Raw genomic sequence first — 26,393 nt, 5'->3', positions numbered from 1 at the left:
CAAAGCGACGATGCACCTGCCAGGTAGCCACTGTTAGCATCTGAGCGTCCAGAGGAAGCTGTCTTTTCTGGTGCCCCAGCCCCGGTGTGGCGTTGGCAGTTGAAACACGGGTCGCAGGGACCGGTGTGCTTAGCCTGTTGAGCCACCACATGCGACGCCGGCATCCCGTACGAGCGCCAGTCCCAGCTGCTCCACTTCTGGGCCAGCTCCCTGCTAATGTACCTCGGAAAGCAGTGGAGAATGGCCCAAGGGCTTGGGCCCCTGCACCCACATGGGAGACCTGGATGGAGTCCAGGCTCCTGGCTTTGGCCTGGCCCAGCCCTGGCCATTGCTGCCATTTGGGGAGTGAACCAGAGGATGGAAGATCTGTCTGTAACTCTGCCTTTCAAATAAATAAATAAATCCATAATGAAAATACGGCATCATAAAAGCGATGTAGACGTAGTGAGCACTTTGTTTTGACATAAAACATTTCATTTTGATATAAACATCCATGCCCATAGCTCCTGATTCAGAGGCCTAGACCTTTGTCGATGTGGGGCCCTGGGTGGCATCCTGCATTATTTTATGCATCGTCACACTTGGAGAACATTCTTTGGAGAGTCTGTGTTTTTTTTTTTTTTTTTTTTAATTTATTTATTTGAAAGACACAGTTACAAAGAGAAGTAGAGACACGGGGTGTGTGTGTGGGGGGGTCCTTCCATCTGCTGGTTCACTCCCCAAATGGCTGCAGTGGCCGGAGCTGAACCAGTCCAAAGCCAAGAGCCAGGAGCTTCTTCCAGGTCTCCTAGGTGGGTGCAGGTCCCAAGCACCTGGGCCACCTTCCACTGCTCTCCCCGGTGCCTTAGCAGGAACGTTGGATTGGAAGAGGAGCAGCCAGGACACAAACCGGCACCCGTGTTGGATTCCGGTGCTGCAGGCCGGGGCTCTAACCCGCTGTGCCACAGTGCCGGCCCCTGGGAGGGTCTGTTTCTATGCAGGGAAGCAGGAGCCCAGAGCCGAGCACTTGCCTGTCTTCGTATCCTGATACTCTGTCCGGGCCTGAGCAACCAGCCATCTTCCCAAAACGTTCGACTCTGTTTTGTAGAAGCAGCTGCTCTCTAGCTCCTATTCCGTTTCCATAGAACTTACTTGGGTGACAGGATTACCCAAGTGCCGCTGGGAAGCAGGTTTGAGAGCCAACAAGAATTGGTGATTCAGAGAGCAGCCGGCGGCCAAGGGCCAGCAGGCTCTGTGCCTCCTGGAGGGGGCGGAGCATGGGAAGTGGGTGGAGCATGGGAAGTGGGTGGAGCATGGGAAGGGGCGGGGCATGGGAAGGGGCGGGGCGTGCTCTGTAGTCCAGGGGCAGGCCGAGGGCCGTGGTTAAGGAGTTCAGTTTTCTTCCTGTCTTCTTCCTATTTATGCTCATATTAAATGTTTTATTTATTTTCCCTTTATCTGAAAGAGAGGGAGAGAGGGATACATCTTCCACGTGGTCATTCCCTGCCCAGGAGCTGGGAACATGGGGTAGAAGAATGAGTTGCATTTCTGTCCACTGGCCATGAAGAATCTGGAAGTGCGATAGCACAAAACCAGAATGGAGGCTCGCGAATGAAGTCGGCAAGTGAAGTGTGGGAGGTGCTCTGCCCAGCACGCGGCATGTCTCAAAGCAATGGAGGAAAACGGGAGCAGCAGGAGGCCAGCTCGTCACGCGTCAGAGGGCATCGCTGAGATGGCGTTGTCCCAACCAGTCAGCAGGCTCAGCAAAGCCCCCGGAGGACTCCAGCTGGCTGCTTTGCAGAAATTGACTAGCTGGTTCCAAAATTCATGTGGAACCCAAGGGACCGGAAGAGCCCAAACCCCTGACAGAGAACTGGGGCCAGCGCCCCAGACTGTCAGTTCGAGTCCCGGCTGCCCCACTTCCGACCCAGCTCCCTGCTAACGCACCTGGGAAAGCTCAGAGGGAGGCCCAGTACTTGGGCCCCTGCACCCACCTGGGAGACCTGGATGGAGGCTCCTGGCTCTGGCCTGGCCCAGCCCCGGGAGATAAGTGGAATCAAGTAGAGTCCGGAACTGGGGCTCCACATTTAATCCGTGGGTTTTCAGGGGCGCCACGTGGTTCCGTGGAGAAAGAGCAAGACTTTTCAGCAAATGGGGCCGAGACGCCTGGAGAGCTAATTGGGCAAGCGAGAAGTGGGCCCCTCCCCCGCACCGTCCTGCACATCAGCTCAGAGGACGCCCAAGCCTGATGTAGGAGCTGAGACTACAGCTCTAGAAGAGAAGTCGGCATCAGTCGTCTTGACCTTGAATCAGGCAGTGGTTTTAAAGAGACCACATCAAATAAAAATGGAATTTTTGTGCCCTAACGGATTTCATCAAGAAAGTGGAAAGGCAGCGCGTGGGAAAAACCGTTCCAACTCGTGGGTCTGCATGTGCTCCTGGACTGCCAAGAACTCTCGCAGCTCCATGGGAGACGGTGCGATTGAAGGATGAATGAAGGGGCCTGTGCTGTGGCCTAGCAGGTAAGGCCAGCATCCCCATGGGGACTGGTTCTAGCCCCGGCTGCAACACTTCCTGTCCAGCTCTCTGCTGTGGCCTGGGAAAGCAGTGGACGATGGCCCAAGTGCTTGGGCCCCTGCACCCGCATGGGAGACCTGGAAGAAGCTCCTGGCTTCAGATCGTCACAGCTCCAGCTGTTGTGGCCATATGGGGAGTAAACCAGCGGATGGAAGACCTCTCTCTCTCTCTCTCTCTCTTTCTGCCTCCCCCTCTGTGTAAAATGAGTAGAGGACTTGAATAGATATTTCTCCAAGAGATGGACAGGTGTCCCATAAGCAGATGACAAGACAGTCGCCATCAGGAGAGAAATACACCTGAAGCCCACAATGAGAGGGCGTCTCACATCCATGAAGATGGCCGCAATCAAATAGACAGATAAATGCAAGTGTAGGCGAGGATGTTGGTGGGGATGAAGGGGGGCAGCTGCTTTAGAAACAGCCTGGCACTTCCTCGAAGTTTGGATATACAGTCACGGGGCTGGCGCTGTGGCGTAGTGGGTAAAGCCGCCGCCTGCAGTGCTGGAATCCCAGATGGGCACAAGTTCAAGTCCCGGCTGCTCCACTTCAGATGTGCTGTGGCCTGGGAAAGCAGTGGAAGATGGCCCAAGTCCTTGGGCCCCTGCACCCACGTGGGAGACCCGGAAGAAGCTCCTGGCTCCTGGCTTCGGATTGGCCCAGTTCTGGCCGTAGTGGCCATCTGGGGAATGAACCATTGGATGGAAGATCTCTCTCTCTCCTCTCTCCTCTCTCTCTCTCTCTCTCTCTCTCTCTCTCTCTCTCTCTGCTTCTGCCTCTCTGTAACTCTTTCAAATAAATAAATCTTTCTTTAAAAATATACAGCCACCATGTGAACACCTGGGTGGGTGTGTTTATTGTGGTGTTATTTGTAACATGTCCATCCACTGATGGATGCGCAGAGTGTGTGTGAGCACGCGATGGAGTGTTATCCAAGGGAGTGGAGTAGAGCATGGGTCAGCGGGGCGAGTGAAATGAGCCACGAAAGACCACGTATGGCACGTCCGCTCCGTGAAATCTTCAGGGTATGCAGGCACGTAGAGGTAGCAGGTGGATTGGTGGTCGCCCAGGGCTGGGCGAGGGGTGGGGAGAACCAGGAAGTGTTAGGGGGCGTGGGGTGTTATGGGGGGGGGTACTAAACTGTTCTCCAGCCGGGGCAGGCGTCTGGGGCAGTGGTCGAGAAGCTGCTCCAGACATGCGCGCCCAGAGCCGAGCGTCTGGGTCCGAATCCTGGTCCTGCTCCCGATCTCGGCTTCCTGCTGATGTGCGCCCTGGCCAGAGGCACCGTTGGCTCAAGCTGGGCCCTGCCGCCCACGTGGGAGCCCCGGAGTGAGTTCCCAGCTTCTGGCTGCCGCCTGGCCCAGCCCCCGCCGTTGCAGGCGTCTGGGACGTGAGCCAGCAGGTGGGAGATCTGTCTGTCTGTCTGTCTGTCTTCTCCTCTGCCACCCCCCACCAGCCCGCCGTCAGCAGAATGCTCTAAAAGTGATTTGCACAACTCTCCGTGGCCACCGAGCTGTGAGCACACTTCGGGCACGTGGATGGTGTGTGAACTGTATCTCAGTAAAGCTGCTGTCAGCAACAGCAACACAGACGCCAGGGGTGCTGCTCACCCCCCCCCCCCCCCCATCGCATCACTTTCTTCCAGAAGGTTCTTGCTGCATTGCTCTGCTCTCGGGCCGCTTGGGACCTTCCCTTGTGCCGCTTTGCAGGACGTAGAAGATGCCCGAGCCCGGCCCACCCCTCGAGAGGCGCTCCTGTTCCAGCCCGAGACCCCGAGCCCGGCCCACCCCTCGCGAGGCGCTCCCGTTCCAGCCAGAGACCCCGAGCCCGGCCCACCCCTCGCGAGGCTCTCCTGTTCCAGCCCGAGACCCCGAGCCCGGCCCACCCCTCGCGAGGCGCTCCTGTTCCAGCCCGAGACCCCGAGCCCGGCCCACCCCTCGCGAGGCGCTCCCGTTCCAGCCCCAGACCCCGAGCCCGGCCCACCCCTCGCGAGGCGCTCCCGTTCCAGCCCCAGATCCTGAGCCCAGCCCACCCCTCGCGAGGCGCTCCTGTTCCAGCCCCACACCCCGAGCCCAGCCCACCCCTCGCGAGGCTCTCCCGTTCCATCCCCAGACCCCGAGCCCGGCCCACCCCTCGGGAGGCGCTCCTGTTCCAGCCCCAGACCCTGAGCCCGGCCCACCCCTCACGAGGCCCTCCCGTTCCAGCCCCAGACCCCGAGCCCGGCCCACCCCTCGCGAGGCGCTCCCGTTCCAGCCCCAGACCACGAGCCCGGCCCACCCCTCGCGAGGCGCTCCTGTTCCAGCCCCAGGCCGCCTTCTTGATGGGCTGATTTCCCGGCAGGAGCCGTCCTGGTCTGAGTTAATCACCCTGGAAGCAGGTGACTTCATCCCGGCAGTGGTTACATCAGCAGAGGCCCAGCGAGCGGGGGCGGTCCGGGCGCGCCCTCCAGGACGTCAGGGCTTGGGCTGCGCGTTCCGGCTGCTCCTCCTCACAGGTGTCTCGCACCGGGGGCTCACCAGCTTGGGACCCGGCGTTCCCCTAGCAGGGGGGCTGTTGGAGTCTCGCTGAGGTCTGCCCAGGGTCCCTGCCCAGGCCCCCAGCCCTCCAGCCTCTGCATTCTCTGTAGCAGAATGAGAAGAATCTTCCGGTCTCTCTGGCCGGCCAGCAGACTCCCTCCAGGTGGGTGCTGTTCTTGACCTTGGAAGCGAGTTTGGAGCGGGTTGGATGCTCAGAACTTTAGGACGTGTGCTGGTCACAGAGAGAAGCGCTCGTGAGAACCACGTGCTGCCAGCTCTGGAGAGAAAGCGCGACTGGGTTTTAGCTGATCAGGGTAAGCTGAGGGCCGGCTAATCCCTGGTGCCCAGGGCTGGCAGGCATGCGGTAGGACGAAGGTCTTGGCCTTGCCCTGGTTGGCGGGGGTGGGAGGGCCTTGGAAAGGCCACGGCAGCTCTCTGAGCGCGGTTTTCCGCATCTGTGAAATGGGAGTATTTCGGCCCTGCTCGCGTCAGGTCTGTCTGGGAACCAGGAGAGGCCTGTGTGTGTGCTGTGGGGCTGCTGGTTACTGGGACGATGCCACGGACGCTCTGTCACTGAAAACGATGAGCTCAGAAGGACGCACTCGGAGTGGATCCCGGTGGCGTCCTCTCTGCTCTGGCCCGGGGCCAGCACTGGCATGGGGATGCTGGCCCAGGCCCTGTGGCTCCTGGGGGCAGGTCTGCCCTTTAGAGAAAGTAGGACTAAAGTGGCCATTCAAGTGGCTCCGATTTCTGGGCCTGTTTCTGTTTTCAAGCTTTTATTATAAATAGTTTCAGACCTACCGGGCAGTGTCTGGGGTGGCCCACATTGGGCCTGAAGGGGAGGAGCTATGGCACACCCAGGATGGACGGAGGCGCCACACGGGCTCCCCGGCCACATCCCACCCAGCTCCCGGGTTTGCAAATACAGCTTCATTGATGGAACCGTGTGCCGTTGTCTGTGTCCGCTGTCGATAGAGAGCCGAATGGTTCCGTGGTTGTCCTGCAGAGCCCCAGGTGTTTGATTCTGGGCCTTTGTGGAGGAGGGGTGTTCTGGAATGTGACACACTGGGTCCCTGGGGCTGGACACTTTGTGAGGGTTTCCTTGTGAGCCCCACGCTTGGATCCTGGCCACTGCAGTTCTGCGGCGTGGTCGCTGTCCCCAGCAGCCGTGGGCCCAGCGCCGTGTGGCCCTGTTGCCCAGTTGCTTCTCGGCTCGATCGCCTGGAGCTGGGACCCGTTCTTCCTTGCCAACTTCTGGGGCTCAGTGGGAGTCTGCCCCCTCCCTGTGACCACCGCGCCCCTGCCTGGTTTCTACCTTTGTGTTATCTTCATCTGAAAGAGTGATGGGCAGGGTGGGGCAGGGGAGAGAGAGAGCGAGAGCGCTCTCCTGGTGTGTGAGTAGGGACGGGTAGGAGGCGGAGCAGCCGGGACTGGAGCCGTCACTCTGGTATGTTAGGCTGGGGTCCCACGCAGCAGCAGCCGCACAGCTGGGGCCCCGCAGGTGCTTGGAGCTGGCTTCTCTGCCTGTGAGGCAGCTTCCTGGGGGTCTCGGGGCCCGCGTCTCCCCGTGCCTGCAGGAGGACACTCGGCTGTCCACTTGGACAGAGAAGCAAACTGGAGCTGTGTTGGGTGCTGCAGAGGTGGGGCGAGGGAGCCCAGGTCTGCGTGAGGGAGCTCCCAGCCTAGCGGGGGGAAGCAGGCAGAGTGGGCATGTGCAGAGGGATTTTCCTGGGGCCAGCGGCACGGAGAGGACATCTTGGGTTTTGAAGGGCGCAGAAGAGTTTTGCACGGTGGCCGCAGGTACAGCAGATCCCTGCGAAGGCGCGGGGAGGACGTGAGCTTTCCCAGGAGGCTGACCCTGACCCTGCTGGCCGGGGCTGAACGGCAGGGGACGAGGAGCCGGTTTGCAAAGCAGTTCAAGGTTAAGTTCCCTGCACGTGGCCACATGTTTCCTGTACAGGCCGGAGCTGCCTGGTTGGAGCCTGCGGCTCCATGAGGGTCTCAGAATAGCGCCCCCTGCCTCTTCCCCAGGCCAGGAGCCCTGGCTGCGGAGGTGGACGCCGGGTCTCCTCCCCGGGCGCCACCTGCCTCACGACTCACGGAGTGCGGTGGCCGTGCGTCAGATCAGGAAGACGCTTGTGAGAGAACCGGAGAATTTGCAGACTTCCCGGGCAGCGCGCTCACAGCTCCGGGGCCAGTGGGGAGAGAGGAGGGGAGAGACGGGCGGACAGGCAGGGAGGAAGCGGAGGAGGGCCTGAACTTGGCCTGTCCCTGTCCCTGTCCCTGGGGAGCAGCAGTCCCTGGTCTGGCCGCATGGGCCGGGGTGCCCTGGCCACGTCTTCAGCCTTGCTGTCTGTGAAGGGGGCGGGCCCTGTTGTTTGTCCCAGGTCCCAGGTGTACTCGTGGGACACAGGGGCCGCCTGCGGCCGCCTTCTCTATTCAAACTCCATCATCCACGGGACTCCCGGGGCCGTTCGGGCTGCTGGGGCTGCCAAAGGAGGGGTCCAGGCTGTGACGTCCTGGGCGTGGTGCCTGCTCCTGGCAGGCCTTGCTGGGTCACTTGTGGCTGACACCTCCTCCTCCACCCCCCTCCCCCATGGAAGGAAGAAAACATATTCCACTCCCACCCAGGTGCACGGGGCCACCCGGTGCTCACTGACAGGCAGTAGTCCCGCCCTCGTCGCTGCCGACAGGTGTCGCTGTGCCAGGCCTCTCTTCTCTTCTCTTCATTCGCTCAGTCACTTGCTCCTCTGCTCCCGGCACACGCGTTGCTGTGTGCCTAGAACGATGCCTGAGGACCCACAGCTCCTGAGCCACCAAACCTGGTGCCCACCTGGAAGGGGAGGCGGGGCGGGTCTGCGGTGCGTTGTCACCCCAGCGTGGGAATGCTAAGGGACCGGGGAGGGAGTGGCTTTGAACTTGGCTAGGATGCTCTTGCCCTGCTGGGCTCCTGGGCTGCCCTGCCCAGCTCCCTCCAGGTCCAGTCCTGTGCTGGGCTCCCACGCGGCCTCCCTGCAGGCTGCCCCGACCCAGGCACCCTGGGGGGCTCGCACCATCCCCGCCACCGCCCTTCCCCAGCAGAGCCTAGCGGGGCGTCCATGTCTGCAGAGCTCCAGGCCAGGGCAATGCCCCCTCCCCGGAGCAGCCGCCTGTTGAGAGGGCGTGGCCAAGGTGTCAGCACACTCGGGCAACGGCTTCACAGCCTGGGCCACGCCCCCTGTCCTAACCTAGGTTGTCCCTAGCTCAGGTTTAAATTCATTTTAGTTTTATTTAAGAGGTAGGGGGACGAGAGAGAGAGAGAGAGAGAGAGAGAGAGAGAGAGAGAGACTCAAACCTGGGGGCCAGTGTGCTAACCGCCACGGGTTTTGCCGTGCGTGGTTTGCCGAGTTCTCACAAGCGTTCCCTTCTCTTCCTCACCTGCCGCACCATGCGCTCTGTGGCTGCTGTGGCCGGTGCCCACACACTGCCCCCGGTGGCCTGTGCCGAGTGGACCCTGCAGGGCGGGCCCTGACCGGCTGCCCAGCGCCGGTGCCCAGGCTGTCGCTGGCGAGAGCGCTGGTGAGAGCAGTGGCCTCTCGCGTCCGTGTTAGGCTCTCCCCGTCCTGGGGACGTCACAGCCGCTCCCCCCACGAGTGTTCCAGAGCCTCGTTTGCGCCTCCTGTTTCCCCACCGCAGTTTGGAGAGAAAACTCGGACTCGTGTGTTCCCTCCCTGCAGCCACCCCCGGCAGTAACAGCAGAGCTGTCCTCCTGCTACGAAACAGCAGCGCGTTCTGCAGGTGGGAAACAGTGTCGTGCCGGGAGGAGAGAGCACTGAGCCACAGCTCGCTGCGGAGGGCCAGCCTCCCCCCCTGCTGTCCCCCCCGCTGTCCCCCCCACTGTCCCTGTCCCCCCCACTGTCCCTCCCCCGTCCCTCCCTCCCGCTGTCCCCCCCGCTGTCCCTCCCCCCACACTGTCCCCCCAGCTGTCCCTCCCCCCCTGCTGTCCCCCCCGCTGTCCCCCACCCCGCTGTCCCCCCCGCTGTCCCTCCCCCCTGTCCCTCCCCCCCCTGCTGTCCACCCCCCGCCCCGCTGGCCACCCCCTTGCTATCCAGCCCCACCTGGGCCCTGACCGTGAGCAAGCCCCCGCAAACAAGAGAAACTGTAGCTGTCACTTCCCCAGCTGACCCGGTGTGACTCCCACCATTGCCCAGAGGCGGCGGCCGCAGTCCCAGGCCGGCTCCCCGCTCTGAGTGCAGCGCTGGCAGCAGGGTGACGTCAGCCAGTGCTCACAGGCGCATCCATGCGCACAGGGGCCTTCCCAGGAGGGCTCCGGCTCCCTGCTGCTTGCCGGACAGGGCACTTATCTCACCACCCGCTAGGTTTGGTGTGCCGACTGAGCACACCTGTTCCCCATCCCACGGCCCACCCGCCACCGTGTGTGTGGCCCCCGGTGAGAGCTTTGCTGCAGGAAGCTGAGGGCAGGTGTCAGCCCCCCCCTCCCCCCTCGTACCACAGGGGTGGGGTGCACAGGTGGGGGAGGGGATTCCAGGCAGCCCCTGCCCCAGGGAGAGCGCGGGGAGTGGTCTAGGGGTCTGGCGGCCCTGTTGTTCAAGGCTCCTGTCAGTGAGTGAGCGGACGCAAGGGAAAAGTGGATTCTGGGAGGAAAAGCAGAAAGCAAACCGAATCGAGCAGCCTCCCTCCCTTTGGTACAGAAATCCCGGTGCCTGGTGCCAGGCTGTCCCCTCCCCTCCCCGGCCCTGCCTCGCGCTCTTGCCACCTGTTCTTCCCGCGCACCTGTGCACGGCTCAGTTCCTGCTGCCTCGCTGTAGTCTGTCCTTGGACCCCCAGGCGCCTGGACACGCCTGCTTTCGCCAGGTGCGGGGCTGCTCTCGCGGGCTCCTCGTCCAGCCTGCTGGCTGCGGCCTCTTTCTGGGAGACGAGGTCAGGGCCCGTGAGGCTGCCCTGGAAAAACTCCATGTGGCCGCTCCTGGGCGTGCCCACACTGGTCCGCGGCTCCCGGGAGGGGTGCGGGTCCTTGGGCTGAGCTGGTCAGTGCTGCACGGGGCTGGAGCGGGGGGGGGGGGGGGGGCGGGAGCAGAGCGAGAGCGCGTGCTGTCATTGCCGCCCTGCTGTCCACGCGCAGTGTGCCAGTGCTTAGGCTGTGCTTGGGCTGGAGTTCCCACCTGTTGCCTTTAATTGCCTTCGAGTTATTGGAAGGGAGAAATCCCAGAGGAGGGGCTCTGATGAGTTCCAGCTGCCTGGGCGAAACCAGCCATGTGGGGGCACTTGGGCGGCCAGGTCGTTACACTGATTCCCTAAGTCACGTCCATCGTGTTCAGCATCAGACTTGACACCTTGGTTGTCAGTGTTACTGTGTTACATCAGAGGGCTGGGGGAGACATTCTCTCTCTCTAAGATTTATTTATTTATTTATTTGAAAGGCAGAGAGACAGAGGAGAGAGATCTTCCATCCGCTGGTTCACTCCCCTAAATGACCGCAACACCCAGGGCTGGGCCAGGCCAAAGCCAGGAACCAGGAACTCCACGCGGGTCTCCCACCTGGCGGGCAGGGACCTGAGGACTTGGCCGTCACCACCTGCTGCCTCCCAGCGTGCGCATTGGCAAGAAGCTGGAGCCAGGCGTGGAGGTGGGGTCGAAACCAGGCTCTGGGCCCCGGGTGCCCCCCTTCCAGTGGCGTCTTAGCTCCTGTGCCGAACGCCTCCCCTCCCCTGCTCTCTCTTGATAGCACCTCCATGGCTCTTAAAGCTTCCTCCGCGTCAGCCGGTTTGATTCTTACAGTGACCCCGTGAGGGAGGGTCAGGGTGTGTGTGCACGGAGCTGGGAATGGTGGGCGGGGCCCCCGTGCCGGCCACTTGGGTCTGCTGCTGCGGCCAGTGCTCGCCGGGGCCAGCATCTCTGGGGCAGAGGTGGCCAGAACTGGTGGCTGGGGGCAGAGGTGGCGGGTGTGCAGTCCTGGGCCGTCTGGGGGAGGGTGACCGCAAGCAGAGCCTCTGATGCCTGAGTCCCAGCCCCCAAGAGAGGCCAGGCCGCGGGCTGCGCTCTGCCCTATTTCTGTGAACAGATGTCCTGGGAGAGCCAAGGACGGGCCGGGCAGTGGGGAGGGGACAGGAGAGGGCCAGGCCTGGGCCGCTGTATTCAGATGGGTCCCGCGCCTCCAGGGAATGCAGGAACCAGGCCTTGGCTGGGCTCCTCACTGGGGGTCCCGTTTCTGCTGCTTCAGGAGGGTGGGGGGCGGGGGCTAAGGCCAAGCAGGACGCACACTTGGATTCTGGGGGGATGGCTGGGCACGGGGTCCTCCAGGGGACAGAGGTGCTGGGTGAGGAGGAGGGGGTGGGATGAGCCCTCTGCACAGAGGGCTCGGGGATAGCATGGCTGGAACCCCAGGCCCAGAGAGGGAAAGCGGCTTGCCCAGAGCCACACAGCGCCGCCAGCAGTCTGAAGATCCGTTCTCAGTCTGCCTCCTGCTTTGGCTTTATCTCTCAAGGAGGCTTTCAGCTGGGGCAGTGCTTGGTCATCCTTCATAAACCAGGAGGGAGAGACTCCTCAGGTCACCGTGACACCAGGGCACACAGGGAAAGCACGTGGTGGCCGGAGGCCTGCTCTCCAGCTCCCCGTTCCTGCTGGCTGCTGGCAGTGACGTGGTGGACTGTGAGCCTGGCGGCAGCCCTGGTGTTTCTAGAAGCTTCCAGAACAGACTTGCAGGATGTGTCTAGCACATTCCTTCTACAGTCATGTTCTGGGAGGACATTGGGCCCAGCTGGCTCTGACCCAGTGGCTCACAGCCTGGTCCCACTCCCCACTCCCCCCACCGGGAGCTGGCACACAGCCTGGTCCTGTCCACCCCCCACCCCCCCTGCACTCCCGGGAGCTGGCAGACCGACAGGTGTAGGTTCCTGGGGCCTCCCAGACAGATGGTGTGGAACCTGCAGGGTGGGGTGGGGAATGTGCTCCTAAAACACTGTCCCGGGCGCCCCGGCAGGTGGGGAGCAGCGGGGCAGTGCGGGCCATCTCTGAGCCTCGGCTCCACAGTCTGCGGCTCCACAAGGCCTGGCTTCCAGCTCGCGCTCACTGAGTGGCACCTTCGGTGGGCACGCAGAGCGATGCAGCCGTCGCCGTCAGCCAGGGCTGCCCCGGGGGCCGGCTGTGTTCCCCTTCGCAGGACGGGGTGGACCAGGGCCCTGAGTGCGGGCCTGGGGGTGACACCCCCGGCTTCCCCTGCTGCAGATACTGGGAAAGAGAGGCCAGCGAGGGTCGTGGCCTGGAAGGCCGTGTCCAGGGTGCCAGAGGCTGTAGGATGTGTGTGTGGGGGGCACCAGGATGCCCATCGGCTAAGTCCTGGGGAGGAGCCCCCAGGGCTGGAACCCCCCCCCCCCAGCTTCCTGTCGGCAGCGTCCGTGGAGCCTCCCTCCCCGCCCTGACTTCAGCTCTCAGGGCCCTTTTTGTGTCCCTGTCACCCCGGTGCACCAGGTGTGGTCCTGATCCCCACCCCCAAGCCTGGGCAGGACCCAGAGTGTGCACCCCACGCCCCCATGAGCATTGCCTGCCCGCTGCCCCCCAGCCCCGGTGGTCCCCTGCCTCGTGTCCTGGTGGAGACCTTGGATGGGACCGCGGGAGGAGCGGGCGCCTGCTCACCCCAGGGGGCGTCCTCACCTGCACCTGCCTCCAGGCATGTGGGAGTGGGACTGTGGGGCTGGTTCCTGGGAGCAGACGGACCTTGCACGGTGCAGGAGGGGGCGTCTATGTCAGGGCAGGCAGCCCCGAGGCTGCACAGGGTGGAGGTGGCGCTGGATGAGGGCCAGGGGGCGGGGGTGGGTGGACGGGGTTCCTGGAGACTGCAACCAGGAGCTGTCACTTCCCCTCCCCGATCCTGGGCCTTTCGGCGGCACCCCTCCTGCACTAGGGTGTGCCCCCACCAGCCCGTGTCCCCACCCCCCCCATCTGTTGTCACAGCAGCTGCTCCTGTTCGTCTTTGTTTCGGGCAGAGGGGGTGCTCACTTCACAGATGAGGCCCAGAGGGCGACCCGACCCAGGTGCAGGGCCTGGCTGGTGGCCGGGAGTGGCCGTTCTCCCCTAGCCCTCAAGCTGGCTTGAGCAGAGACCAGGGCCTGGGACGTCCCGTGACGCAGCAAACGCACAGCATTTGCTGTCAGGAAAGATCCATGGGCACGTCCGTTCTGGCAGTGGAGAGCTGCCCACACCCCTGCCCGGCCGCTCCTCATCCCACCCGGCTGCTCCCCATCCCACCCGGCTGCTCCGCAGGCTCCCGGGGCCCAGGCTGCGTGCACCGTGGCTGCCTTGGCTTCCTCTCCTGTCGTCTCCACCTCCCCAGGCTTGTCTGTGTGGACTTCCTGCCTCCCCAAGGCCCCAGAACAAGCCCAGGGCAGGCCCCGGCCCTGGCACTACTGGGCTCCACGCCCGAGGGTGCAGGAGCCAGAGTGTGTCTTGCACGCCGCCCTCACTTCTGGGTGTGCCATGTCAGCCAGGATTTCCTGGGGGGGGGGGTGGGGTGGTGACAGTCTGGGTGCTGGGTCGCTCTGGGCATGAGGACAGGGACAGGGCCGTCACAGGGTGATTGTGGCCCAGCCCGTGCTCACCCCGCTGGGCCAGGGCCACCCTTCAGAAGCCCCAGACACCAACTCTGGGAGCCCAGAGGTTTCCGCAGGTGTGTTTCCAGCTGTTGTCACTTCCCCGGGACTTTGTCCCCTGCATGCTGGAGGCCACTTGATACGGGGTATTGTTTCCACGGAGTGTTTTGTTGGCTTTTCCAAAGCTCAGGTTTCAGGATCCTCACTGTAGGAAATTCGTGAATTTCAGAGAGGAACCCGTGAAGCAGAACGCTCAGACTCCCAGCGGTCCCCACGGTCCCCACGGTCCCCACGGTCTCCATGGTCCCCACGTTGGTTTAGGGGGGATTTAGGCCCCAAGCCAAAAACGTGCCCTTGTGGCACAAAACACCTTGCCTTACCCCAGTGCCTACTACCCCATGGCAAACCCGGACACTGATGTCCCAGGAGCCCCGGGCTGTAGGGGGTGGTGGACAGGGCCCCGTGGGGAGTGGCCGTCTGCTCCTGGTCACTGGGGGCCCTCCCAGCCCTGGACCTCCATGGGGGGCCGGGGTCCTCATCCCTCCTGGATCCTAACCTTGCCCACCCTGGGACTGAGTGCCTGGCGCTGGCATGGACAGACACCTGTTGCACATGTCTTCCCATGTGTGTGCCGTGTGGTTTGGTGCATGTGTATATGCATGGGTGTGAGTGTGCATTTGTGTGTGTGCACGTGTGCACGCCCACATGTGTGCATCTGCGTCCACTAGACTGGGGCTCCCACCTCCCTGTGTCCCCAGAGCCCAGCCCTGGCCTGGCTGCTCAGTGGGGCTTTGATGGTCGCCTGTGGCTCCTGGGGGTCTTTGCTGCCTGCCCCCACCTGGCTGTCTTCCCTTGAGCCCGGCAACTCGTCCCCTGCCCAGCGCTGTCCCTGTGTCGTCCATCCCCTGCCTGACCACGGGCCTGGGGCAGAGGGCTTGCGGGGGCGAGTGCGCTTCCCCCGCGTCCCCCACCGCCTGCACCAGCGGCCCTGGAAGGACATTTCAGGAATTGAATTACCAGCAGCTCAGTGCTGGTGGAATCCAGGAATAGATTATTTGATTGTATCTGTTGGAAGTCATTGCCACAACCGGCTTCATTTTCTTAGCCGACAGCTGAACCGAGGGGGAGGCGACAGCAGGGAATGCCATCATTACTCGATTTTCCCAAAAGTGCATCTCGGAGCTGGCGGCAGCCTGTGGCCTCCCCCTGCACTGGGAGAGCTTGAGACGCCTTGCTGCCTCTGGCCGGGCCCAGACGGGCGGGCACCACATCCTGCCAGATGCGCGACTCTGCCCCGGCCCCTCGGGAAGAACCCACCTGTCCCCAGGGAGCCACTCACGGACTGCGCTGTTGGCTGCAGCTGCGGGAGCCTGGGGACCCCCTCCTCCAGCCCGGGGTCCTGGGAAGGTGGTCGCCCTCCCTGGGGTCCATAGAGCAGAGCGAGGGGTCGCACAGATGGGCACTGATAGGGCTCCGGGGCAGCCCAGGTGTTATGTGGGGGAACCGAGGTAGGGGTGGGGGGAATCTCTGAGGTCTTCTCGGAGGAGGCGGCAGTTAAGCCAGTCCATTGGAAACTGTCACCAGTTTCTTGTTAGTCAAATGGTAATGCATATGCGTATGCTCTGAGTGAGGGAACAGACCTGGCCCTGTTAGGCAACCCTGGCGTGTCCTTGAGCACACCCCACTACTTGAAACGTACTCCTTAGTGTTTTGGAAAAAGCCACTTACTCCTTCCAATTATAGCCGATCTCCATGTGCGGTGCCCCCCTGGGCCACTCACCTTCAGGAAATGTACTGGGTCAGGCCCCCAGGGTGGTGGGGATCAGATGCTGCGCGGGGCCCTCGTGGGGCCTGCGTGTTCCCGCGTGGGGCCTGCGTGCCCGGATGGCCCCTTCCCGTTGTGAGTGATGTCCTTCCGTTTCAGTCGGAGTCCTGGCGTGAGGGGGCCCCCAGGCCGGGGTGTGCGGGTCGGGGAGCAGCCTGTGTCCACCCACGGGTGCTCACGGGTGCCAGTGGAGCCCCCTGACCCTGGCCTGTCGTTGACGCTGTCCCTGCGTCCTGGGCAGCACAGGGGTGCGGAGTTGGGTGTGGGCAGGAAGAGGCTGGCGTGAGCTGCCCAGCCGCCTGGTGCTGTGGCAGGGTCCAGCTTGTGGGACTGACTGCGGCTGTGGGCCAGCCCTCCAGCGAGGCTGCCCACGGCTGGGACGCCTGGACACGTGGGGCAGGCTCTGGGCCTGAGGCGGCAGCCAGCACTGGCCTCGTGCAGGGTGCCTGAGCTGCCAGGTACACGCGGGTCTCAGCCGTGGTGAAGCCCCCAGCACGCGTGTGCCTTGGGCGGAGCCCCGCACCAGGGCCGCCAGGGGTGGGGCAGGGCAGGGTGGGGTGTGTGCCGCTGTGGGGTTTGTGAGAGGAGGGAAGTGGGCACGCCTGAGCCCTGTGCCCCGGCCTCTGCTCGGAAAGAGGCTCCCGTAGCTTCTGTAGTCTGCCTGGTTCCTGGGGTTCTCTGTGTGCCCTGATCGCACCCCGGGGAGCTTATCTGGGTCTGGGGCAGGTGGCGGGGGCGGGGTCTCCCGCATGGGGAAGAGGCCCCAGCTGCTCCACGGCCGTGCGTTGCCACTGCACAGCCTGGTGACTTCTGGCAGTGGGGCTGTGCACACGGTGGCCGTCTTTGCCCGGCTCTCGCCCGTGCCAGGTGCGGTGCCCTGGACGGTCCCCATCCGCCGTCTCCAGCCAGCCCAGCTGTGGGCGTGCGGTGCCTGCGGTGCCAACCTGGTGGACACAGCCTTGGCCACAGCTTGACCCCAGGAGTCCTGGTTGGGTGGGGGAGGCAGGCGCCACAGCCACGGGGACCCCATCCCCACCCAGGCTGCCCTGCCCAGCGTGGCCCTCGCCGCATCAGGTGAGCTCAGCCCAGCGAGCCCTTCCCCCCACCCCCGAGGCTGGCGCGGGTCCCGTCACCTGTGCTATGCCTCAGACCCACCAGCGAGGTAACAGTGACAGCTGCTGCTGCTCCCTGCTCAGGACAGATCTGGGGTCTGGGGGCCGCCTCAGGGGTCTGCAGCCAACTGGTCTCTGGGCCTTGGAGCTGCTGCCTCTGAAGCTCCCAGCTGGCCCCCCAAGGGGGCGGGGCCTGACCAGGGGCCTCCACTGGGGGCTGCTGTGCCGTCCTGCAGGCTGGCCTGACCCTTGGACAGGTGCAACGCAGGGGGCTGGGGGCCCAGAGTGGGCAGGGCACGAGAAGGGTTTGGGCAGGCTGAGCTGCGGCAAGAGCCCCTGCCTGGGGTGAGAGGCAAATAGGGAAACTGAGGTTTGGGGGCAGGCAGGGCCGAGCGGGCTCAGGCCCTGAGGGTCTCCAGTGGGGACGTTTTGCTGCCGCCCATGAATAAGTCACCAGGTGGGTGCCAGGCCTCGAAGCGTCCTCGTCATCACCTGACTTGATCATGGGGAATTAAACTTTCAAGGGCTCCAAAGTGACGAGCGACAGACAGCTTCCCGGGAACCGGAGACGGGCGCCGGGCGGCTCCCGGTGTGGATGTCGGAGTCCCTGCCCCGGCTTCCCAGCGTCTCAGGATCCCAAGGCAAGGACAGACGGCCCCCTTGCTCCTGCCCACCCCCCCACCTTCCCTGTCGGCCCCGAGAAGCTGCTGCACTCCCATCTCCCTCCTGGGGGGGGGGGTGGCCCCTCCTGGCGGCTTATTTATGCGTCCGCACGCAGAGGGAGTCCAGCTCCTCCTCCCCCAAGGACCTTGTCACGCGCAGGGTTTGGATCCCAGGGCCCAGGAGAACGTCTTGTGCAGACCCGCCCCTCAGTGGGGCCCCGTGGGGTTGCCTTGGTGATGAACTTGGCCCCTATTGCTCTTGAGTTCCTGGAGCCCCAGCCTGGCCACGTCCTGGCCCCAGGGCTGCTGACGGGGCTTCCGCCCGCCTCCGACTCCGGCAGGCTCCTTCCATCCTTCAGGGTCCTGGCTGTGGCTGCGTGGATGAGGTCAGAGCCAAACCCCCGGGGCAGCAGGCCACAGGGTTTTAGCAACGTGAGTGATGTCACCATGTGTCGGAAAGTCGGCCGACGGCGGGGTCGGAAGCTGTGCCTCACCACCGAGGGCCCGTGGTCTTCCTGCTGGTTCCTGTGCAGTGCAGGCTTCTCTGTCACCAGGCTGACCATGGCCGTGGCCATGGAGTGGTGGCAGAGCCCTCCCGCAGGGAGCCCGCAGCTGGCCAGGAGCAGGATTTGCAGAGCTGAGCTGGGCTCCTGCCCTCAGGAGCACCCAGGTGCACGCAATGCACCTGCCGCCTGTAGAGGCAAGCGTTGAGCCCGTGTGAGCAGCGTCGGGTGGGACGGGAAGGTGGCTTGGACCGTGTGGTTCTGAGAAGGCCCCTCGGAGCGGCCTGAGCTGGTGCCAGCGCCGGGGAGGTGGCGGGTGCCTGAGCCCAGTCACTTCCCCTGTGGCTGTGCTGGCAGCCATCTTTATTCGTTGTCTGGTCGGTGGGGCGGGGGCTTCTTGGCTGTCTTCAGGCAGGGCGTGGGTGCCCTACCATAACAGGGAGGGAGGGAGGCCAGCAGGGGGCTGCGAGCTGGAGGACACCCCCCGCCCACGCCAGCCACCCAGGCGGCCCCTGGGAGCAGCCCAGCCTGCTTTGCTGGGGAGGAAATACTGGGAAACCATAGGAGAAGAAAGAGGGCAGGGGAGGGACAGTGTCCACCCAGGATCCCAGCCGGGAGGTGGCATTTTGGTGACTCCCCCCGGGGCGGCTCCTGTGGTGTAGACCGAGTTTCACGGGTGCGGTCTCTCCTACCGGCTGACCTGTCCACGCAGCAACCCTGTTATCCTATGGAGCTCGGCCAGGACGGAGGAGACAGGAGCTTCTGCCCAGATGCTCAGCCGGGGTCCCGGGGCTGGGCTGGGGCTGGGGGCGGGGGCAGGGGGCCTGGGGCAGGCCCTGTCTGTATAGGCCACTGGGGGCAGGGGTGTGCACCCCACCGTCACTCCTGCGTCACAGCAAAGCACTTGGCCAAGAACCCTGAAGGCAGCCGCCATGTGGCTGAGGTGAGCGCGTGAGGTCAGAGCCCCCATGGTGTGACCCCCCCCACCCATGTCCTCTTGGCCACCGAGGGACCTGGGAAAGCTGCGTGCCTTCCAGGCTTGTTTCTTGGCCGTGGGACAGGGACAGGGCTGTGCCCCCTTGTGCAAGCTGGGGAGGAAAATGAAGCCGGACTCAGCCCAAGAGGGCGCCTAGGCGTGGCTGGCGCTCCCCGGCCGTGCGGTCCCCCCCGTCCTTGGTTTCTATCTGGAAAACAAATGATGGATTTGCTGGAAAATTTCAGGAGAGGCGATGGAGAGAGAATGCATTTGATTTTAGCCGTAGCCACTTATTACGTGTAGTTTCTTCTTTTATTTTAAATGAGAGAGAGTGACACACCCCCATCCACTGTCACTCCCCAAACGCCAGCACAGGCCCAGGGCAAAGCTGGGGCCAGGAACTCAATGCAGGTCTCCCAGATGGGAGGCAGGGACCCAACCCCTGGACCCCAACCCCCAGAGCCATCGCCCGCTGCCTCCCAGGGTCTGCGTTAGGAGGCTGGGGTCAGGCTCCCCCCGCTCCCCCAATCGTACGCAGGTGCTCCTATGTGAGAGGTGCATTAACCGCTGGCCCAGTGGCCGCCCAACACAGCTCTGAGAGAATTCCGTTCTTGTGCTGAGACTGTCTTGGCTGGTCACACAGCTGTGTACACTGATCAAAACTCACTGAGCCATTGGCCTAAAAAAGGGGGAATTTCATTGTATGTAGAACTGTACCTTGGGGCTGGTGTTCTGGGGCAGGGGGTTAGGCCATCACCCACAGCGCCGGCGTCCCATATGAGCGCTGACTTGAGTCCCGGCTGCTCCCTTCCCATCCAGCTCCCTGCTGTGGCCTGGGAAGGCAGTGGAAGATGACCCAAGTCCTTGGACCCTGCACCCACATGGGAGACCCTGACTCCTGGCTCCTGGCTTCAGATCAGCTCAGCTCCGGCTGTTACAGCCAACTGGGGAGTGAACCAGCGGATGAAAGACTGACTCTCTCTCTCTCTCTCTCTCTGCTTCTCCTCTCTCTGTGTAACTCTGACTTTTAAATAAATAAATAAATCTTAAAAAAAAAAAAAAAGCCACCTCGGTTCGTGGCCTAATTGCCAAGGCCTTGGCGGAGTTCCCTTCCTGGCGCGTGCTCCTTTGTCCCAGCAGTGCCCTGCTGTCCCGTATTTAGGCTGTGTCCTAGAAAGCACCACTGGATTTTCAGTCATTTGGAAGAGAGAGAGAGAGAGAGAGAGAGAGAGAGAGAGATTTTCTAGCCGCTGGTTCACGTCTCGAATGCCTGTAGCACCCAGGGCTGAAGCTGGGGGCCGAAACCCCATCCGGGTCTCCCGCGTGGGTGGCAGCACCCAGTCACTGAGCCATCACTGCTGCCCCCCAGGGTCTGCTCTCCCAGGAAGCTGGAGTCAGGACTTGGAGCAGGGTCTCCACCTGGGCGCTGGTGTGGGAGGGGGCGGCTGAGCAAGGGGCGCGTGGCCTGCCTGCGCTGTTGTGTGTCGCATGTGTCCTGCGGGCTTCGTCCCAGCAGCATGTGGGAGTGTAGCTGGCATGCTGGCTGCTCCCTGGCCGGCACCATTAGCAGCTACTCAGATCTTGTGGCCGCACCATCCCTGCCCCCGCCCCGTGGCCGTCTCTTCCCTGTGCTGTTCCACGCTCTCCAGCCACATGGGCTGCCGCTGTGCAGTCCCTGGGGTCCACCCACACTTGGCTCACTGTGTCCTGGCACTTGTCCTAGAAAACTGCTGGGGCCGGCGCTGTGGCGCAGCGGGTTAAAACTCTGGCCTGATGTGCCAGCATCCCATATGGGCGCTGGTTCTAGTCCCGGCTGCTCCTCTTCCGGTCCAGCTCTCTGCTGTGGCCCAGGAAGGCAGTGGAGGATGGCCCAAGGGCTTGGGCCCTGCACCCGCATGGGAGACCAGGAGGAAGCTCCTGGCTCCTGGCTGTGGATCGGCTCGGCTCCGGCCACTGTGGCACCCTTCTCTGCACAGCCTTCCTGCTGTGACGCAGGTGCTCTCACCTCCCCACCCCCAAAGGCCTCGCCTGGCCCTGCTTTGGGAGTTGGGGCTTCACCGTGCAGACCTGGGGCGGGGGACACAGCCTCCCGTGTGCAAGGTGCCGGCCGAGGCTGCCACCCGCGGGGCACCTGTGGTGGTTGCTGGTGCTAACGGCTCCTTGGAGAGATGTGATGGGTGCAGGAGAGAACGAAGCAGACGGAGTCCTAACGCTGCAGGTCAGAGACCTCGCAGCAGACGGGGGCGTTTCTTCTGGACGGCGTCCGTGTCTCATCCTGCTTTTCCATTTTGTGCTGTTTCCTGGCTCATTAGGGCTTGTCAACTTCACTTAGCACTCAGTCCAGCTTTCTCATGCGTGGGACATCACACCTGGGCCCCGTGTACCTGCAGAGACATCAGGGCGCAGGTGGGAGGTGGGATGGCGCCACCCCGTGTTCTCCCTGCCAGGTGCCTGGATTCAGCGGTGGGCAGCCCCGTGGTGTCCCCTGGGCCAGCATCAAATGCCCCTCGGCCCCCTGTTTCCCAGAGGATGAGTGGGGGAGGTGTTGCTGGTGGAAGTGACCTTGGAAGGCAGGTGTGGCGCACTGTGGTGGCAGCTACGAGGCTCTGGGGCTCCCAAGCCTTGGGGTGCACGGCCCTGGCTCCCGTCCTCGGCAGAGACCTGTGGGCTACGGACTTCGGCTCTCCCAGGACCACACCTGCCCCCTTCCCCCAAGAGGCGCTGTGGGGTTCCACGACCTCCGAGACAGTTGAGTGGGCAGACCCCAGAGACCTCGCTGAATGATGGCTGCCCTTCCGCAGGCGCCACGTGGCTCTGCCCAAGGTAGGCCCACGGCTCATCCGCCTCCTTGCCAGCTGTGACAATAGCAGAGCCACTGGGGACGTGGTCCTGGAGAGCTGTCCAACCCCACAGGCTCTGCTGGGTGGGGAAGAGGAGGCGTGTGCGGGCCAGGGGCTGGCTTTGCATACGCACGTACATGCAGCTGGCATGCACCCATGCATGCGGCCATGCTGCAGCCCCTGGCAGGGTCAGAGCCGCCAGCCGGGTGGGCCCCCTTGCTGTGACCCGAGGCCTGGCAGGGACGGCCTCGCGAGGAGCTGGGCGCTGTGCAGCCGCCGAGCAGCGTCTCCCCTGGCCGCAGCGGCTTGGCAAGTCCAAGGGCAGATCTCGCTGTCCGTCAGAGCACACAGGGTCTGCTGGGGCTGGGGACGCGGCTGCTCTACCACGTGGGAGGTGGACAGGAAGCCATGTGTGTGGACCTGGGGCTTGCCACACTGCCCGAGAGCGGGGGTTTGCTGTTGGCATCTTCTGTCGTCCGCCCTGGGCTCTTGCCAGCCCGGCAGCCCTGCTGGCAGGAGCCTGCGGGCACCCAGCCCAAGGCCTCCCGGAGGAGACGCATGCAGGCCCCGGCATCCAGGGCGCTGACCACAGCCACCACTGACCGTGGCGCAAGCCCAGAGTGCTGCCTCCCTGCCCGCGGTAGGAGCTCCCAGCAGAGCTCTTCCCCACAGTCCCCTCCCCACTTCCCTCCCACCCGACCCTGCAGGCAGGCCTCAGTTGAGGTCACCTCCTCTGGGAAGCCTTCCCGGATCCCGTGTTGGGTGGAGGCTCCTCCGTGGGCCCTCCTGGCATCCTGCAGTCACCATGTTGGGCGTGTGGCACTTAACCCGGGCACCACAGCCTGCACGGGAGCCAAAACTGTTCTTGGTGGCTGTTGAGGTCAGAAGCCCTTGGGGTGGGGCTCGGTTAAGCGAGTCTGGACCACCTGGAAGGATGGGTGGCGCCCACCTCCCCAGAGAGTTCAGGCGTGGGCTCCACTGGGCGCTGGGTCGGCCACTGCTTCTGGGGGCGGCCAGTGGAATGGGCAGGGCAGGAGGTGAGGTGTGCGAGGCCCTGAGCAGGGCACCCCCTGGAGCTGTGTGTGTCTGAGCCGCCGGCTAGCCCTAATCCAGGAGGGATCCCCCAGGGCTTAGCACCAAGAGAAACGGGTCTCCTGCCGGGACCTCTCCACTGGGTGACCCAGCCAGGCCCCTACCTGCTGGGGCTAGGGCTCCGTGCAGAGCCGCGTGTTCTTTGTGTGGCGTAGAGAAGGACTTGCGGTCCCCTCACCGCCTGGTGTCTCGGGCAGGGCAGGCTGTGTGTGGCCACACCTCGTCACCGTCTCTGAACAGCTGGGGGACACCCTGATGTCCTGTGTCAACTCCATGTCACCATACATGGTGCTGTGGGTGCAGCTGAGCAGACCTGCAGGGAAGGTGTGTCCACGGCAATCTTCAAGTGAGCGTGGCTTAAACGGCCGTTAGGGAATTGCCAGTCAAAACAACAGCGACACACCACTGTGCACCTGCCGGAATGGCCAGAACCCAGCACACTGACGTCACTGCTCCTGGAGAGGATGCCGGAGCCACAGGAGCTCGCAATCCTTGCTGGTGGGGCTGCGAGGTGCATGGCCGCTTTGGAAGACAACGCGGTGGTTACAGAACCAGGCAGGGTGCAGCCGCGCCATCCGGCCAGAGCGGGAACTGCTCTTACTAAAACCTGAGCGTGCCACCCTTAGCCGCTTTACCGATAACTGCCCAAACTTGGAAGCAACCAATGTGTCCTTTGGTGAGCGAGTGGACAGGCTGTGGTCCATGCAGACGGTGGACTAGGCTTCAGTGCTAAAATAAATTGAGCTATCAAGCCAGGAGACGCCATGCAGGAAACGTAAATGCGTATTATCAAGTGAAGGGAGCCGGCCTGCAAAGGCCACATCCTGTGGGATTCCGCCTGCCTGGCGTTCTAGAAAGGACACGAGACAGAGGCTCTGTGGAGGAAGGGGAGGAGGCGCGGCACAGGGACGCTGCCCCGTGTGATCCTGGGCTGCGGGGCCGTGTGTGCGTGCGTGTGTGTGTGTGTGTGATTGTGCATTTGTCAAAACCTGCGGGCTGTGCACCCCCAGGGCGAGCGCGGGGGTTTCCCACGGACGGAAGTGTGGATGTGGCTGCCCGCATGGATGCGAACCAGCCTGCCGTGGTGGGAGGGGCCTCTCGGGGCATGGGGAGGGGGACGGAAGCGCGTGGGAACCGGGTCCTTTCTACGCGGTTTTGCTGTGAACCCCTCTCTAAAAAGTTCAGTAGTTAGGAAGAACAGAGAAGTAGCCGCACGCGGAAAGCTGCGTGGGGGGCCTTGCGCGTGTCGGCCGGGGTAGGGGCTGCGGTAAAGGTAAACCAGCCCTGTTGGGAAGCTCCGGGCGTCGCCCTCGCCGCCCCCGGATGATACCCCGGATGACCTGCGGTGACTGTTCCTCGCCACCGCCAGAGAATTCGGCAGGCTGCCCGCAGCTTGCCTTGACCGAGGAGGGGAAGTGCGCCACCCGCCACTCAGCCTTCCCCGAACCCGGGGACAGTCAGGCGGGGTGTGGAGCCCAGTGGAAGCAGGGTCTCACTGTATTGTACAGGGAGGTGTGTATACAGCTGAGGTACAGAGCGGATGGCACAGGTGCGGGCAGGGCTGGGGTGTTGTGATGCACAAGGCTCTTAGCCACTCCTGTTCTACCACCTGAAGGATCCTTAGGCAGAAGCGCCCTGGGGCTGCGGTGTTTGCCACCAGGGATTTGAAACTTAAAGTCAGGTTTTCCAATTCGAGGCAGGCTCAGGAAGTTCCTCTAGGCCTCTCCGGACTCAGCCTCCCCCACATAGACCATGTGTGCCTGGCCGCAGGGCTTCCTGCTTCCCTGCGCCCACCCCGCCGGGTGCTCGGCGCTTTTCCTGGACGCCGGAAGCTTAGTTCCCTTGAGCCCCTTCCTGTCTGGGAGACGTTGGGGGCGGGGCAGGCTTTCCTGTGTGCTGAAGGGAGCGAGGCCGGGTCTGACCGGAACACCCCCTGCTGTCCCACCCCTGCCAGGCACAGCTGCCGACTGGGATGCGCGAGGGTCTCTGGAGGGTGTCGGGCCTGTCCTGTACAGGGCAGCGTCCTTGACCTCTGCCCCACCAGGTGCCGGTAGAGCCCCCCTCCCCTGCCTTGATAACCAAACGTGTCCAGGGGGCCAAACTACTCCAGCTGAGAGCCACTGGATTGTGTATATGCGTGTTAACACGTATGTGCGTGCACACTTTTACTGCTGGCGGGTCTGACTGGCAAGCCTGCCCTGTGGTCAGACTCCGCTTCCCGGTACTCGCCCCCAGCCTTTCAAGCAAATGCCAGTGTCAGGCAGGTGCAGGACGAGCCCGACCTCCGCCCCCCCCCCGGGGCGCGGCTGGAAGAAAAGGTGTTTTCTCCGCCATGTCCAACAAGCCGCTTGGGCAGAGTGACCGCTTCCCGCTTGCAGCCCTGGGGGACAGGTGCACTGGGAGACGGACTTGGCTCACCTGCCTGGACGAGGGGGCCTCCTGGCAGGTGTGTGGCTTCACGCTGCGGGTGCTGCCTGTGTGCTCCGGGCCAGGTCCTGTGCTGGCCACCTGGCGGGGCCCCTCCCCCTCGGGGCTATGCTTACTAATCACAAGTCCCAAAAGAGCTGCGAACTGATGGCGGGGCCAGTGCCGTGAGAGGAAGCCGCAAGGTGCCAGGAAACCGGCAGCTGGGAGCCGGGGGATCCCCCAGGGAGGGCCCTGCAGCTGGGCCTGGCGGGGAGCAGCTCCCTGGGGGGTGGGGGGTGGGGAGGGCTCCAGGCACAGGACGCACTCCGAGAGAGCCTCTGGTTGTGCTTCCCAGTTGAAGTGAGCAGGGCGGGACTGGACTCGCACGGTGCCTGCTGGGAGTCGGCTCTGCCGGGCGTTGGCGTGCAGGTGACTTGCCATCTTGCCCTGGGGCCAGGACAGGCCGAGACCCTGCCCTAGGCCTGGCCAGCTGCGATTGCACCCCAGGGGCTGACTCCAGGCCCCCAGCGCTTCCTCTTGCAGATGGGCGCTTGTGACAGATGCATACGCTGCGCGTCCCCGGAGGCTGGTACAAACTGGAGCCCCACAACTCCCAGGGACCGTGCCGGGCACTTGTGCAGGTGCATGGGCGGGGCCTGGGCCGGCCGTCTACGTGGGTGCCGGCGGGGTCCTGCGCCTGCCTCGCTGAGCCGGGCCACTAATGGGACTCCTGGAGCCTTTTGGGTGTTGGTGGCGGCGGCGGCGGCTCATTTGTGGGGAATGAATTATTTATGACTGTTTGCAGATGCTTATTCCTTCATCACAGGCCCCCGCGTGTTCTGGGCGCCTGATGAAGTGGCTTCAGCAGGCGCGTGTGGCTGCACCCCCTGCCGTCCTGGACACCTGTGTCCAGGCTGCTGACGTGCAGGCTGCATTTGGGGGGTGGTTCCACGCTGCCCACACGGGTCCCTCCCACTCCCTGCCCCAGAGCACCCGCGGGCTGGGTTTGAGGCTGGGTTTGAGGGTCCTCTGACACTGATCTCAGTCCCACGGTGGGCTCAGTCAGCCTCAGCCCTGCCCCGAGGTCTCCGTGCACCTGCCGCCATCTGTCCTGCCCGGGCTCCCAAGCTGATGCCCAGGTCCGTCGCTCAGGAGCCCACCAGGGCCCCCTAATGCTGAGCACGCCCTGTGAGCCACCCGGCCCTCGCCTCCCAGCATGCCTTGCACCGGCTCCCTACTTGGAGCCGCGCGCCCACTGGTTCATTCATTTAACAGAACTGGCCCTGCTGCAGCTGCCATGCAGGCCCTTAGCGATGGGGGAGCC

At 63.6% G+C, this 26,393-nt stretch overlaps 1 protein-coding gene across 4 annotated transcripts in view; it reads left to right on the top strand.

Moving 5' to 3' along the window:
* HPCAL1 (hippocalcin like 1) overlaps nucleotides 1-26,393 on the top strand; it is an 85,126-nt gene that overhangs the window by 34,293 nt on the left and 24,440 nt on the right. Inside the window, exon 1 of one of the 4 annotated variants that reach the window (XM_051827836.2) lies at nucleotides 4,977-5,231. The exons of 2 other annotated variants lie outside the window; for them this stretch is intronic. The gene's annotated coding sequence lies outside the window, so the exon portion shown is untranslated. Of the gene's footprint in view, nucleotides 1-4,976; nucleotides 5,232-17,546; nucleotides 17,639-26,393 lie in introns of those variants that run through there. One more of the 4 variants, XM_051827837.2, reaches the window with a different exon arrangement.

Source organism: Oryctolagus cuniculus, chromosome 2, assembly GCF_964237555.1.
Source record: "Oryctolagus cuniculus chromosome 2, mOryCun1.1, whole genome shotgun sequence".
Classification (NCBI taxonomy): Eukaryota; Metazoa; Chordata; class Mammalia; order Lagomorpha; family Leporidae; genus Oryctolagus; species Oryctolagus cuniculus.
The sequence above is the reverse complement of the archived record's forward strand: the minus strand, read 5'-3'. Positions and strand labels throughout refer to the sequence as shown.